A 14098-nucleotide genomic window follows, 5' to 3' on the forward strand; every position below is an offset into this window, starting at 1 on the left:
AGAGGAGAGGAGAGGAGAGGAGAGGAGAGGAGAGGAGAGGAGAGGAGCAGGAAGCTTGGCTCACCTCCAGTTCCTCTGTCATGAAACTGGCTGGCTTTCTGAGAGATTCGTTCTGCGTAAGCCATAAAAGGTGACCTCGCTGCAGGAATGATGAGGTGTAATTCTACAGCTCTGTTATCCAAGATGGGTACAACAGGCACTTCTGCCATAACACTCACCTCCAGAATAAGCATGAGTTGATAAACAGCTTTAATGAATGAAAAAGGATACTCGAAGCAACAAGGGGAAGAGTACAGCTAAGTGATTATAGACCTGGAGTTGGGGTCTGTCCAAGACCTGGTAACCCACGAGGTTGTCTGAGAAACAAATGGAGTGCATGCCTGTTAACACTGCAAGAAGCAATGGCTGGGTATTATCTAGCCTGCTCCCTAGGTTTCCTCTAGCTCTGGAAAGGCCCTGGCTATGCAGTTCTTTTATTGCTGATCCCCTGCGGATCGAAGTTCACAGATCTCCTGCATTAACTAACAACTTCAGGGCTCCAGGAAGGAAACTGTTTCTTGGAAGATGCTGAAAAGAACACAAATGACTGTGAGAAGCTTGTTCTCCTCCATACTGGCATGAAGAGTGGGGGTATTGCAGTCTGTTGGCAAAGGTTCTGGGCTGTTCAAAGGGAGAATGGAAAGCTGGAACATCATCTTGGAGGAAAGAGACAGGTGTCTGCGGAAAAAAAATAAAGCAAGCTTTTGTCCTCATTGACTGTGTTCATCTGAATGGAAAATCCAGACAAGGAGACTCCAGAGCCCACAGCTCACAATGCCAGGTCTCCTGGTTTCTAATTTTGGAACAAAGTACTCCTCACCGCCGCTTTCCCTAAACGCCCCCGTTACACATATTTTCAGAGCATGACTTCATGAGGTCTCACAGAAGCAGGGGCTGAGAAGATGAACATGCAGAATCCACGAAGGAGCGATTCTGTAAGTAAAACTTATAAGCCTTTATAAAAAGGGTAAGCTCCCGAGTGGAAGCAATCAGCACTGGTTTGGATGTGCAATAGGATGTATGCAAAGGAAAAAGTGATCTCCAGCAATGCAATAGAAGGGGTACGGTGTAGGGAATAAGGAGGTCTGGGCTCTGAGTGAACTATTTATCCCTGATGTCTCTGTTTTTCCTCCCAGTCTTGCTGCCTTGGGTTGTGCAGTTTAGCAGCTGCCTACATACAGAGTGTACAGGTATTCTTGCTGCTCCTGCAGCGTGAGTTATAGCAATATTGCACACCTTGGATCCTTCATAGAGATAGAAAGCTGGCAGAGACTCGCTGATGTTAAACCCACTTTTACTTCCCCTTCGGCACCTCAGGGGTTTCAGATCTTCTCTCTTCTTATTTATTCCCGCTGCAGAGGTTTCTGGTTAGTGGAAAGCACCCTTCTTTGCCAATGGGAAATCAGCCCTTTTCAGCCAGTAGGGCACTTGTCTTGCGCACACACTAAATAAGACCTTCTAAGCTGCAGTGCAGGTGGGTGGCTGTCTGACAGCTGCGAGTAAGCTACAAGAGGATGTCATTATTGCCAGACTTGGCCCAGCTAAATGTCAGCCACGATACTGTGGGGGAAACCTGACTGCAAACAAAGGTGAAGCCAATTGCACTTGTCCAAATGAAGGCAAACAGGGAAGACTGGTAAACTGGATTCATAAAATCCCTTCGTTTTTGAGATAATGAGAGGAGATGGTTACTTCTATAGCATGTGCCTTCTGAGCTGACAAGTGTTTTCCTTGGGCACAAGCCAAAGTTTTGGCTCGACTTTTCTTTCACCAAACATGAGGCCTCGGCGATGAGTCACCGGTTCTTATAGAGGGCTGCAGTCTGCTGAGCCAGGAAAAGGAGCACTGGTTACATAGAAAGGGGATCAGGAGATTATGTGTCATGTGGGTCACATGGGAAATCAGCATCATTTCCTATAGCCAGTGAATGTATATTGCATGCAGGGGACCTGCAGGCCTGGAGGAGGTGGAAGTAACACCAGGACTCCCCAGGACTGCGTGGGGCTGGGGTACCACAGTCCAGTGAGCTTTTAAGACCCATTGTGGCTCCACTTGAAGCTCTCATCGAGCAATTCAGATATGTAACGAAGCAATTTGTTCTCATAAACATGGATCTCCCGTCATCATCGTAGCCCCTTCACCATCCTCTTCCCACCCCAGAAGGGCTTAGACAAGGGGAGGATATGGCTGGAGACCTCCGCCAGGCAGCCACGCAGGGTATTTCTTTCTACATTTCCTCTTATTATGCAAGCACTTGAATGCAAAAAAGACCCCAAGGGACAATTCAGTGAGTAATCCAGGCTGAGTAAGGGATGTGTGACCACTGGTATCCAACATCAAATGATGGAAACTATAGGATGAGGCAAGCCTTTTCACTTTGGTTGCTGCCATCAGTGTTGGGAGTCATAGAATCATTAAGGTTGGAAAAGACCACTAAGACCACCTAGTCCAACCCCAACCCATCCCCAGCATGCCCACTAGCCATGTTCCTGACTGCCACACGTACTCTTTTCTTGAACACCTCCAGGGACGGTGATTCCACCACCCCCTTGGGCAGCCTGTGTCATTGCATCACCACTCTTTCTGAGAAGCTTTTCCTAATATCCAACCTGAACCTCCCCTGGCACAACTTAAGGCCATCACCTCTCATCCCATCACTGTTACCTGGGAGCAGAGGCTGACCCCCACCTCGCCACAACCTCCTCTCAGGCAGCTGTAGACAGCACTAAGCACTCCCCTGAGCCTCCTCTTCTCCAGACTGAACAACCCCAGCTCCCTCAGCCGCTCCCCATCACACTTGTGCTCCAGACCCCTCACAGCTCCGTTGCCCTTCTCTGCACATGCAGAAATCACGTCTGTTTTTAGTTTCCTTTTTCAACACGTATCTATTGTGAATTAAACCATGTCAGTTTGGGCTCTGATGATGGCCTGTAGCAGAGCAATAACCTTTCCTTTAGCTGTAGCAAGGCCCAGTGTTGGCCACTCACTGAGCTCCTACTGGATGAAGATAAAGCTGTGGCACCCACAAGGGACCGAGGAGCCATCCAGGCTGCGTGCCATTCTGGTTTTGCTCTCTTGAACTTAGATAACATAGAGGGGTGACAGCCACAAGCTCTGAGATGCAGGGTTTTGAAGAGACACTCTAAGACGTGTGCCTCACTCCCACAGCCGTGATGTATCCCAATGCAGCGTTACACAGACCTCTCCTCCACTCACTGCCTGTAATGTTACCTGTGTCTCCTTGGTCCTTGGTCTCTAATCTTGTATGGGATATAAGGGCAACAACTCCTTCCACAATGGCCCCGGCTCCTACCTCCTGTAGCCCATCTTTGAAGAAAGTTTCTAGTCATGGTTTACACTTCTTCATCACAGACCTTGGCTAATTACACAGCAGTTTGTGTGTGTGTGTGTGTGACAGGGACAAGGACAGTCACGTTTCAGGCTCCTCGCAGGGCTCTGCACCCACCTCGGGCCAACTTCCTCACCGCAGAGCCTCTTTTGGGCTGCTGTCCTGTGTGCACAGCTGGGCAGTCTGTGGGGTTCTAAGGTAGGAAAGAAGTTTTGTTGACTCTGTTACTAACACAAAGAAAGAATTGCTCTAAACGATCCCACATGAAAGTGGAGCAGGGTCTGCCCACAAACCACCACCGCCTGTGAAGGAGATGGAAAGAGGAGTCAGCTCTGGAATCTCAGCCTGTATGCATGAGGCTGAACAGATTTGACAGACTGACTTGGAGGTATCAGCCTGGCTTTCTGCCTGGTCGTCCTTTCTAAGGCTTCCGGGGTGGCAGAAATGTGGGCAACAGAAATTCTGCCTCAGTGGCTTGCAAACTGTGTTCAACGTTTCCTAGAAAATGGGTGCTGGTCAAATCCTGTCTGCCTCTAGAGGCTGCTCCATAGAGAACAAGTGTATGGGTGCCTATAGGCCAAGACTCGGCGCTCCTATATGCACACATAACAGTAACATCAAACCTAATCCAGGCCAAGCTTCTGTTTTTGCAGCACCCTGGTTGTGAGGAAGGGGAAGCTGGAAGACGTGGTACGTGATCTAATTACTTCGTTGGGCTGCGTTGGTGTTGTGGTTTTCCACAAAGAGGTAAGGGAAATAATTGAGTGACACAGCTCGAAGATAAAAATAGCAAGGTTTCTTCCACAGCCAAACGGTGATGCAGGTCCTGTATGTTCAGAGCCTCTCTCGGCTGTGGCCAGCCCTCCCCTGGCTCCTTGGTGAACATGGAGCAGGCTGCCAGGAGGCATATTGTGCTGTATGTGGAAAAGGCCAGCAGTGAGCTGACAGCACCCACATTTAGTCAGTTACCCATCAGGAGGCTGAAGAGTGAAACAGAGCTCCCGTCCCCGGTTGCTGGCAGGGGTGACATGTCACTGACCTATTTTCACTGAGCCCAAAAAGCAGTTTGGTGCAGAGGCTGCTGAGTGGAGGGCTCTGGATCCAGTACAAATGCACATTCACAAGTATGCATGCGTACACGTGCATATGTACATACATTATTAGAGTCCAGGTCTGAAAACATCAGAGGCAGGACTCACCCAGACCTGTGCTCCCTGATGTTAGGACTGAGGCACTTGTACCTTGGTCACCTACACATTAGGTTATTGCTCTGCCCTTGTGAGGGCCCACCTGCAGCGAGCACTGTGTCCAGGCCAGAAAGATGTGGAGGTGTTGGAGTGGGTTCAGAGGAGTCCATAAAGATGCTCAGAGGGCTGGAGTATCTCTGCTATGAAGACGGATGGAGGGAGCTAGGCTTGGTTAGCTTGGAGAAGAGAGAGGTCTGGGGAGACCCCATTGTGGCCTTCCAGTACTTGAAGGGAGCTTATAAACAGGAGGGAGACAGACTTTTTACACGGTCTAATAGTGATAGGACAAGGGGGAATGACTTTAAACTGAAAGAGGGGAAATTTAGATTAGATATCAGGAAATGTTTCACTGAGAGGGCTATGAGACCCTGGCACAGGCTGCCCAGAGAGATGTGGGTGCCCCATCCATGAAGGTGCTCAAGGCCAGGCTGGATGGGGCCCTGGGCAGCCTGAGCTGGTGGGGGGCAATTAGCCCACAGCAGGGGGTTGGAACTAAATAATCCTTAAGTTCCCTTCCAACCCATTCTATGAGTCAATGCCTTGCTCCATGCAGCACTGGACTATGGTGTAAGAACAACCACAGAGACTCAGACAGAAGGCCTCATCTAACTCCACAGCCTTTTTCCTGACAGTGGCCCAGAGAAAACTGAGCAAGCCAGGCAGGATATTTCCCAGAATACTTTCCCAGCTTCCAAGAATCTGTGGTTCAAGGACTTTTTGAGAGAGAAATTCAATCCTGAAATTCTATAATGCTCAATGGATTTCTTTTACAAATATTTCTCCAGTCCCCGTTGCCGTCCATGCAAACATCTGGTATCTGCAAGGTCCTACATCAAAGGGTTCCAGAGTTTCACTGCACACAGGATGAGAAATGACAAAAGGGCTTCTTTCCTTGAGCTGTATTTTTTTTGAATCTTTTTCTGTTTGCTGGAAGAATGCTGGGCTTAGTTATCAGCTTCATATGCATACCTGAGGTTGTGAAAAGTATTCCAAAGCATCTGGTTGTTGATGTGGCCCTTCAGACCAGCTTCTCCTTGCATCTACCTCCTCCATATTCTAGCATCAGCACCACTGATGGGTGAAGGTCTGTCTGCAGTGCCCACAGCCTTGTGCTGGATTGCTCCATTACCCAATCTGGTTAAACACAGGTGCCTATGACAGCGTGTGGACTCCATCCAACTCTCTGCATGGCATCCAGCCCAATGTCTACACCAGTTTCCAAAAAGCAGTGGAATCTGAGGCGAAGGTCCGGCTGGTGCAGCAGAGAGCAGATCAGCCGAAGCCTCTGGCTCTGGAGGTGGAAGAAGGATATATCCCTACAATGGAGGATTTGGGACAAAAGGGTAAGAAAACTTAATTTGGCAGCTGCTCCCATGAAATCCTACTCAGAGATGTCTCTTACTGAGAATCAAAAGATGCAGGCCTCCCAAGGCAGTGGTTGCCCATCAGAACTCGAGCTGAGCTCCTATTCCTTCATATGGGAAAGGAAGGGATGCTCCCTGTGTGGAGCAGCTGAGTTGGCAAGCCTCACACTTGGGTAGAAAACACCCTCTTTATTAGCAATTTTGAATATGTCTGATGGGGCCTTTTTTTTTTTTTCAAAGGAATACTCGGGCAAAATCTTCGATTTCCCCAAAGCAGACATCACTACTGCAGAACATCCCTCGATTTTAAGCTTTAGAGATGCTTTCCATGGGCTCATTTTTCTTAATAGCAAGCTGATGGTGTTTTCTGTGGCAGATCCTGGGACTGATCCCCAAACAGCCTTCCTGGGCTTTAATGAGATTGCAGTATTAATTTTGGGACACGGTAACTCGTACATTTCCTTGCCTGCATCCTCCCCCTTGCACATACAGCTGTACAAGTGGGTGAGACTGCAATTTCACTTCCTAGTAATATTTCCTCAGCTCCTGCGTAGCACTTTACAATAAAGAAAGTTAGCATTATTTCAGTTTTACAGCGAGAGAAACTAAATCAAAAAGAAGTCATCCAGGAACTAGAAAGGTAAACCAAGCACTTAGGAACCTAGTTTAGCAGCCACCCCTCTTAAATGTTTTTTTTTTTTTCCATCAGCATTAGGGAATTGGGACCATTTTTTGGCTTCTTTACCTTGATTTGCTCTTTTTACTCTCCCTTCCTGCGTCAGCAGCAATTAAGTTCCTCCATTTTGGAGGACTGAAAAGCAGCCTGACGAGCTGCAAATGGAACCACAACCGGGGTGAGGAACAACTGAACCAAGCTGCTGCCCACAGCTGCAAACAGTAAGATGTTACGGCCAAATAATTACAGCTACTTCTTGCTCCCTCACTCTGGTGAGTGAAGCTGATGCTGACTGTACTTCTGCTGTGCATCCTGACTGTCTTTGAACCTCTTCCTGGTTTAGAAGCTGCCTTAATTTGCACAAAACCACGTATGCTGATTTCCAACAGCTTTGTAGGCAAAGGGGGTAGCACCTGGGGCTGTGTGAGCAGTGTATGTGCCCAGTGCGCTCACCAACACAGCCACTATGGAATGCTTCCAGCTGTGCTACAGAAATTCCAGCATCTTGGTGAGCTAGGACAGCCCACTAGCACTTATAACCTGCACCGTGAAGGGGATCAGGGAGAGATTGGACTTCCCTAGGATGTCCTTTGCATTGTCACTGCAGCACGCGGAAAAAAGGAAGGTCTGCACCCTGCTGTAAATGTGGCGGGCTGAGAGCCGACAGAGATCAGCATCCCTGCAGCTGAACGTTGAGTCAAATCCAAACTAGCAGCCCCAAGGGCAAGGCAAAAGGCCAACCTGACCACAACTGTTGCTTGTGAATGGATTATTGATCCACAATCAGGTGGGTATGGGCAGGGAGCATAGCTTGTGACATGCTTCTGGAGCTCTAATGAAGGCAGCTGGCCTGATTAATTCCTGTGCATTAGAGGCAGTGATTGGCAGCCATGGGGGGGAAGCCCAGCCCTGGCAGCTTGCACTTGCTCCAGTATGAAAGAAAACATTTTAGCAGGTTGTATGTAAAGTATGATAATCTTTTGTTCTTTTGTTTGCATCTTACAAGGAGACTTGGAGTGGACTGCTAGGAATGGATGACTCAACCAAATTTGTACCACGGTAAAGATCTTTTGTTGTGAGACTTGAAGCTCCCTTTCCGCAGCTATCCCATAAAGATGTTACTGATGTCTGCCAAACAGTAGTTCAGTATGGATAGGGGCCTGGGTGTGATTCCCTCAGTCATTTTGTCAGGGTAGGTGAGTCTCAGAACTGCTTTTTATTGCGCTCCCAGGCAGTGGTTCCTTGGAAACGTTCTTGCAATTAGGAATTGCTAAAGTGTAGGAATACTGTGCCAAGAGCTCAGTGTGCAGCAAAACGGACAGGAAGGGACACACAGCTGGACTGGGGCTTTGTGCTGTGTTGTGTTCTGGGGGGGCTGAGGGGAGAAACATGGCTTCAATGTGTTGATGTGGCTGTAGGAGAAAGGAGATCAGTCTTGGTTTGCTGAACACCGTGGGGCATGTCACCTCACCTCGCTGATGTTCCATTTGTTTGTGGGGGTGAAGAGAAGCTTCTGATTGCTCCTACTGCAAAAAAACCCTCATATTCGCATAAGCATGATGCCTTCTAATTAGAGATCTTAGCCTCTCATGCTGGAAGGGGCAGAGTAAACTGAAGACTGACGCTGTAGCAGCAGAACCCAACGGTTCAGCCCAATGCTGAGAACACTTGGAACATTTTCCTGGCAGAACTGCAAAGTAAAGGATTTTCTAGGGCTACTCCAGGTCAGGTTTTCTTATCGGCAGCCAGCCTTGTGCTACAGTGATTGCATGGATGGCTCCATCTGGTGGATCTCAGGACCAGAGAAGTTCTCTTCTCTGTGGTGGTGTACGCTGGGGTTTTCTGTTCTCCTTTTGCTGTGGAGCTGAAGTCTACAAGCTCTTGCACAGCACTGATTCGGAACGAATGGAGGGAGCCCACTGGGTTCGAATGGTAGCACAGGGTTTGATTCCCAGTTTTCCTGCCGTGTCTGAGATTTTCAGCGAGCCACTTGTTGGCCGTGGTTCCTCAAGTGAGAGCCGTGGGCATAATGATAAATAGGTCTGTAGTGGAAAGAGGGCTGTGAAACAGCTACAGCAGATGATGCAGAGGTTCACATTTGAGATCCGCTTCTGGGTTTTTCCATCCACTTTTGGGTTGTCTGGGTTTCTAAGGCTTATCTGCCCAAGTCTTTCAGGCAGAAGTTGTCAAACTTCTCTAAAATGATTTATCTTTGTAGCTTCGGGACTCCTGCAACAGTCACACACTGAAGGGGAGGATTTTCACTCTCGTTTTCATGCACAGTTGCAGAAATGCCCTACAACTGGCCTCACGTTATTTGGGGAGCCAGTGGCCTAACTGCACGCTGAGTACATCTGCCCTTCGCCTCCCTCTGCGGGGACATCGTGCTGTCAGTCCTGCACCGCATTCAAGACCTCTTCCTTCTCCTTTCAGGCTGGTGCTCGGCTGCATTTCTCCCTGATACGTCTATGACCAAATAACAGAAGTACATAAGAGAGCAGCAAATCAGAGCATGCACCGGTATGACCCTGCACGATCACCGTGGCTTGTTCTCTCTGGAAAGGAAACTGCGATCGCGCACACAGAAGACAGTGATTTGTTAACTTTCTTCTTAATTAATGTTTGTTTTTCCTGTGCTTGCTGTCTGGTTCCTCTGGGGCGCACTGCAGTCTTATTAGTCTGCCTCTGACAACCAAAGGCTCGAGGCACTTTGTAAGCAAAAGATATTAATATCAGTTGTCATTATTATTGCGGGGAAATGGTGGTTCATAATTTGTAAGGCTGATCTCTGTAAGTCAGCACCATCCCTCTCTGTATTGTTACAGTGGGCTAGATGGGAAGGAAGGAGAACGATCTGCAAATAAAAGCCAGAAGGTTTCTCATGCCGACGATATGAGCACGGCTTCACCCGCACAGCTCAGCTACCCTGCGACTCGAACCAATCACACGGTGTCAGGAGGACCTCTGGCTGCAGGCCTGCAAATGGCCTGCACTTGCTCAGCTCTCTGGCCATGACCACAACTGCGTAGAAAAGGGGAAGAGAGGGTTTGGAAGTGGGCTGACTGCATCCAGCCTTGTGACCTGTGCTCTTCCTCACTCCTCCGCTGGCTGCTCGCTTGCCTGCGGGTTGTACTGAAGGATTCTGCACTGCTGGGGGACAGCTGGGGTCAATGAAGCTGCATCTAGGTTGGCCTTGAGCTTGCTCATGCATCTAGACACAGTGAATTGGAACTTTGCCACAGGTAAAGAACTGATCTAGGAATCCTCTCATGTAGCGGTGTGGCGGGGACAGAGTTTGGGATGGGATAGGTCACAGTGACTGCCATCACTGCCATATTGAGGATGTGCTCAGATTTGTAGGTAGCTGGCACTGTGGTAATGTGGCCAAAACCTCAAGAGGTCACTCAGACTTCAACAAGGAGCTGTTACAGAGAAGCAGCTTCATGCTAGAGCCTGGCCTGGTGCTAGACGTTGGAAAGAGACCCAAAACAGGAAGACTGTGCAAATGTAGAACTATGTTTTCATGCCGGTTTGTTACATTTGCAGCATGTTAAACAGCGTGCTGGTTGGTGAAGAGCAGGCAGAAAATGGCTGGTAATTCAGGCCAAAATACTTTTGATTAAAACTCAAATGAGAGCTATAATATATATATGTAATATAGTGGCAGAACAAGGGGAAATGGTTTTAAACTGGAAGAGGGTAGATTTAGACTAGATACTAGGAAGAAACTCTTTACTGTGAGGTGGTGAGACACTGAACACGTTGCCCAGTGAGGTTGTGGATGCCCTCTTCCTGGCAGTGCTCAAGGCCAGGCTGGATGGGGCTGTGAACAACCTGGTCTAGAGGGAGGCGTCCCTGCCTATAGCAGGGGGTTGGAGCTACATGATCTTAAAGGTCCCTTCCAACCCAAACCATTCAATGAATATTGGCCTCTTGGTTGTTTATGTGTCTTTTTTTCCTCCTTCAAAATGAATTAAGAGGAAAGGAGGTTTCAAGAGAGGACAACGCTCATGTTTTTCCAGCTGCCTGCAGCTGGGGTATCAAGATCTCAATATTTTAAAGTCATACAAAATTGTAAAAATGAAGCTGCTGAGGCCCCAGGCACTAGAATCAATTGCACAGTGAAGCACAGGTCTGTATAAAAAGCTTCATATAAATTGTCTCTTTCCTGCACAACTAGCATTGGATCTCATGAGTTAGACCAACTGTACACGCGCTTTTGAAAGGTGCCTGGAAAATCCCTTACAAAGGTTGTTGCTCCCAGGAACGTGCTGGCATGATTGCTCCTACAAAAGGGTGAAGCTGACACAGGTCCTCGCCCTGCTCCTTGTAGAATTATATCCCAGTGAGGAGGGATCAGAACGAGGCCTCCTGACGTTCTGCCCTTGCGCTAGAGGTGAGAAAAGCTCCACAAGTGATTCGTGCAAAGTTTACTCTCACTGTAGTCATCTCTGTGCAAGCTAGATAAGCAGGCTTAGGGCAAGAATTGGGATCATGGGAAGAGTATGTGAAAATGTTCTTTGTCGGTAGACCTCACAGCGTTGATGGGTGCTATGGAAACAAAACCCTACATCAGTCATTGTACCTGACTGGCCTTGTGTTTTAGGGTCCTATTTGAACTACTGTGGCGGGACTGCTTTGTGGCCCTGAAGTACGGCAGGAGGATTTTCTCATTAAGAGCTTTGTAAGGACCAATGTACCTGGGGAGAGATAAGGGACAGTCTTGCAGGGAAAGTAAGGGAATCCAGGCAGCAGGGCTTGCCCGAGTTCACCAGGAAGTCTGGGACAGAGCAGGACCTGACCCAGCAGAGTGGATCCCAAGACTGGATATTCTTTCTGCTGCGCCCTGTATAGGAACCAGAGTGGGATTCACTGAAATGCGAGTGCCTGCCCATGAAATGGGGGCTTGAACTCTCAGCATCTGTGTTGGGTCAGCTGTTCTCCAAGTGATTTACCTGCCTGCACCTAAGCATACAACACTTTCAGACACCCTCTGTCCTTCACACACTGCTATGATAAATCTTTTCCTCACCAGCAGACAAGACTCCTTGCTTTCCAGGCACTAACCCTCAAAGATCTGTCCAGTACATCCCTCTCAGCTGTTAGTCACCTCTCAACCATCTTCTTGTTCTTAGCCCCATGGTCTGAATGTTGATCCTGCTTAAATTCCACCTGATTCATTGTTGGTTCCCCCCCCCCCCATTCTGAATTTGTTCTGTACCTTATTATCTTGCCCCAAATTCCCATTTTAATTCTCAGTTCAATGTGCTAGTTACTTTCTGGTGGCTCTTGGTGACTCCCCAGCTGGCAGTTCTCTCCTGGGATCTTTCTCACCTGGGTCTGGACTGACAGGTGGAAGCAGAGAGGTTTGGGTACCTGCTGATGGGCTTGAACCCACTGTGCACCTGGAGCTGTTTCTGCTCTCTGCCCTCTCTGACAGGACAGTAGCTCTGCCTGATAAGGGTACAGAATATGATCAGTGATTTTCAGATTAATATAAATGCATGGACATAGTGCTTGTATTACGTGTACCTCTCAAAGCTCATGTAACCAAATGGAGTTTTGCCACAGGGAAGCTGCCATCAGCCAAGATGTAGCTAGGAAGTTTGCAATAATAATTCTAATCCTTCTCCTGTAAAGTTTTTTTGGTGTTTTTTTTTGTTTTTCCCAGAGATCTGTCATAATTGAGAAAAATTTCAAGCATAAATTCTGTTAATAACGCTCTAATTTGCTCACCCCAGAGGCTGGGAAGGAGGACAGCCCAGAAATACAACATAAAAAATAAATGCGTTCTGGCCACTGGAGCGTTGGCACATCTTTGCATGGATCACTCTGGACAGGGAGCTCATCTAATCAAGAACAGGCTAGCATGGACAAAAGCTGGCTCAGCTTCCAGGCAGCTCCACCCCGGCTGGAGGCATCCTCCTGCGTCCTGGTGAGTCACAGCTCTCCCTGCCAACTGCAGCACCAGTTTCCCGTATGCCAGTCAGCAGCCACAGCCTCAGTCAATAGCTGGGCTGCTCCCTTGGCTCCCAAAAGCTTCTTTCCAGGAAGGTCTACGCAGGCTGACGGGGCCCAGTTCAGAGGCAGGGGCAGGAGCAGAGTGCTCTGTTTCTTTTCTTGGTTCCCCTTATCTCTGCTGATGCTGATGGAGATACCACCAGCACCATGTTGAGTTGTGAAAAGAGGCCAAGGAGGTGATCTGCAATTCTTCCTTACCAGACAGAGCAGTACAGATGGAAAGAGACACAATACCAGCTTTACATTAAAAGATCTTGTCTGTTGGATGCAAGAAGCCATTGGTGTTCAGGAAACTTTTCACTCACTGGAGTGACTGGAGGTACAAAGAAAGCCCTCACATCACTACTACATGCCATGAAGTGAGCCTTTTTTATTAATGTCACTTCTTTGAGCTTCCTTGGAGCGAGGCTCTGAAATGGCTTTGGCAGCAGAGACCTGGGCCTTGTTGCCCTTGCTGTGACACACACCCATGCTGTGAGCAGTGGTGGCTCGCACAGTAATGCAGTGTGATCGTTACCCATGCAGAATCCTTTAGGAAGCAGTGTTGGTAGCTCTGTGCAGGAATGCTTTTCCAGATAACAGCAAGAAAACCCAGCACGTGGCACAATAGACCTTTCAGAAGATCAGCAGCCCTGTCCTTCGTATGCTAGCTAACATCCAGGGTGGGAAATCTTTACTTTAGTACACTTACTCAGCAGATTCAGTGGGTTGTGTAAGACAGGAGATGCTGTGCGTGCCCAGCAGGGGCTGCACGTCAGTATTGATGATCCAGCTCCTCTAGCTTGAGTGCCTTGTGTGTGACGCATGTTGGCTGTCCAGAAGAGAGGTGCAGCACTGCTAAGCTGCACACACAGATGCACAAACATATCTATGTGTGCCAGATGCATAGAGTGAATCACTGGGTCCATTTTGAATGGTTCATAATACCTGGCTTTTGATGGCATCTGTCAGCTGTGGTTCCAGAGGTGACTTCATGCCATAGAGAAGCCAGTGTGAGTGCTGTCAAGACGAGGCTCTTACCCAAAGCCAGCAGTGATTAAGAGCTGGGAGTCAGGAACCAAGGCATTGCTCTGACAGGCAGGCAGCCTTCCTTGAATGGGAGTTTTGCAGTCAGATTCAAGGGGTCATGGGAAACTGTAGGTCCTGTTCTTCCCATGAAGGAGACCTGGAAGATCCCACACTGTAAAGATGCTCCCTGAGTTCCTTACCTTTATTCATACAGGCATGAACATTAGCAGCCTTGCTGGAAGCAGGATTTGGCACTCTATTTGGGAAGCCCCAAACAGTGAGTGCCGCTGTAGGTTAGCCTGGTACAGACTGATCCTTGTGTCCTTCTGTCCCTTCCTTTCAGCTTCTCATACTGCTGGAGAGCTTTTCCTTTAACCTGGTGGGATCTCCAGGC

At 48.4% G+C, this 14098-nt stretch overlaps 1 long non-coding RNA gene across 1 annotated transcript; it reads left to right on the forward strand.

Moving 5' to 3' along the window:
• On the forward strand, positions 3596–9560 carry LOC110394262. Its single transcript, XR_002435481.1, has 2 exons — positions 3596–7734; positions 9109–9560. It is a non-coding gene; the product is annotated as an uncharacterized LOC110394262 (long non-coding RNA).

This window comes from Numida meleagris, chromosome 2 (genome assembly GCF_002078875.1).
Source record: "Numida meleagris isolate 19003 breed g44 Domestic line chromosome 2, NumMel1.0, whole genome shotgun sequence".
In the NCBI taxonomy this organism is placed as follows: domain Eukaryota; kingdom Metazoa; phylum Chordata; class Aves; order Galliformes; family Numididae; genus Numida; species Numida meleagris.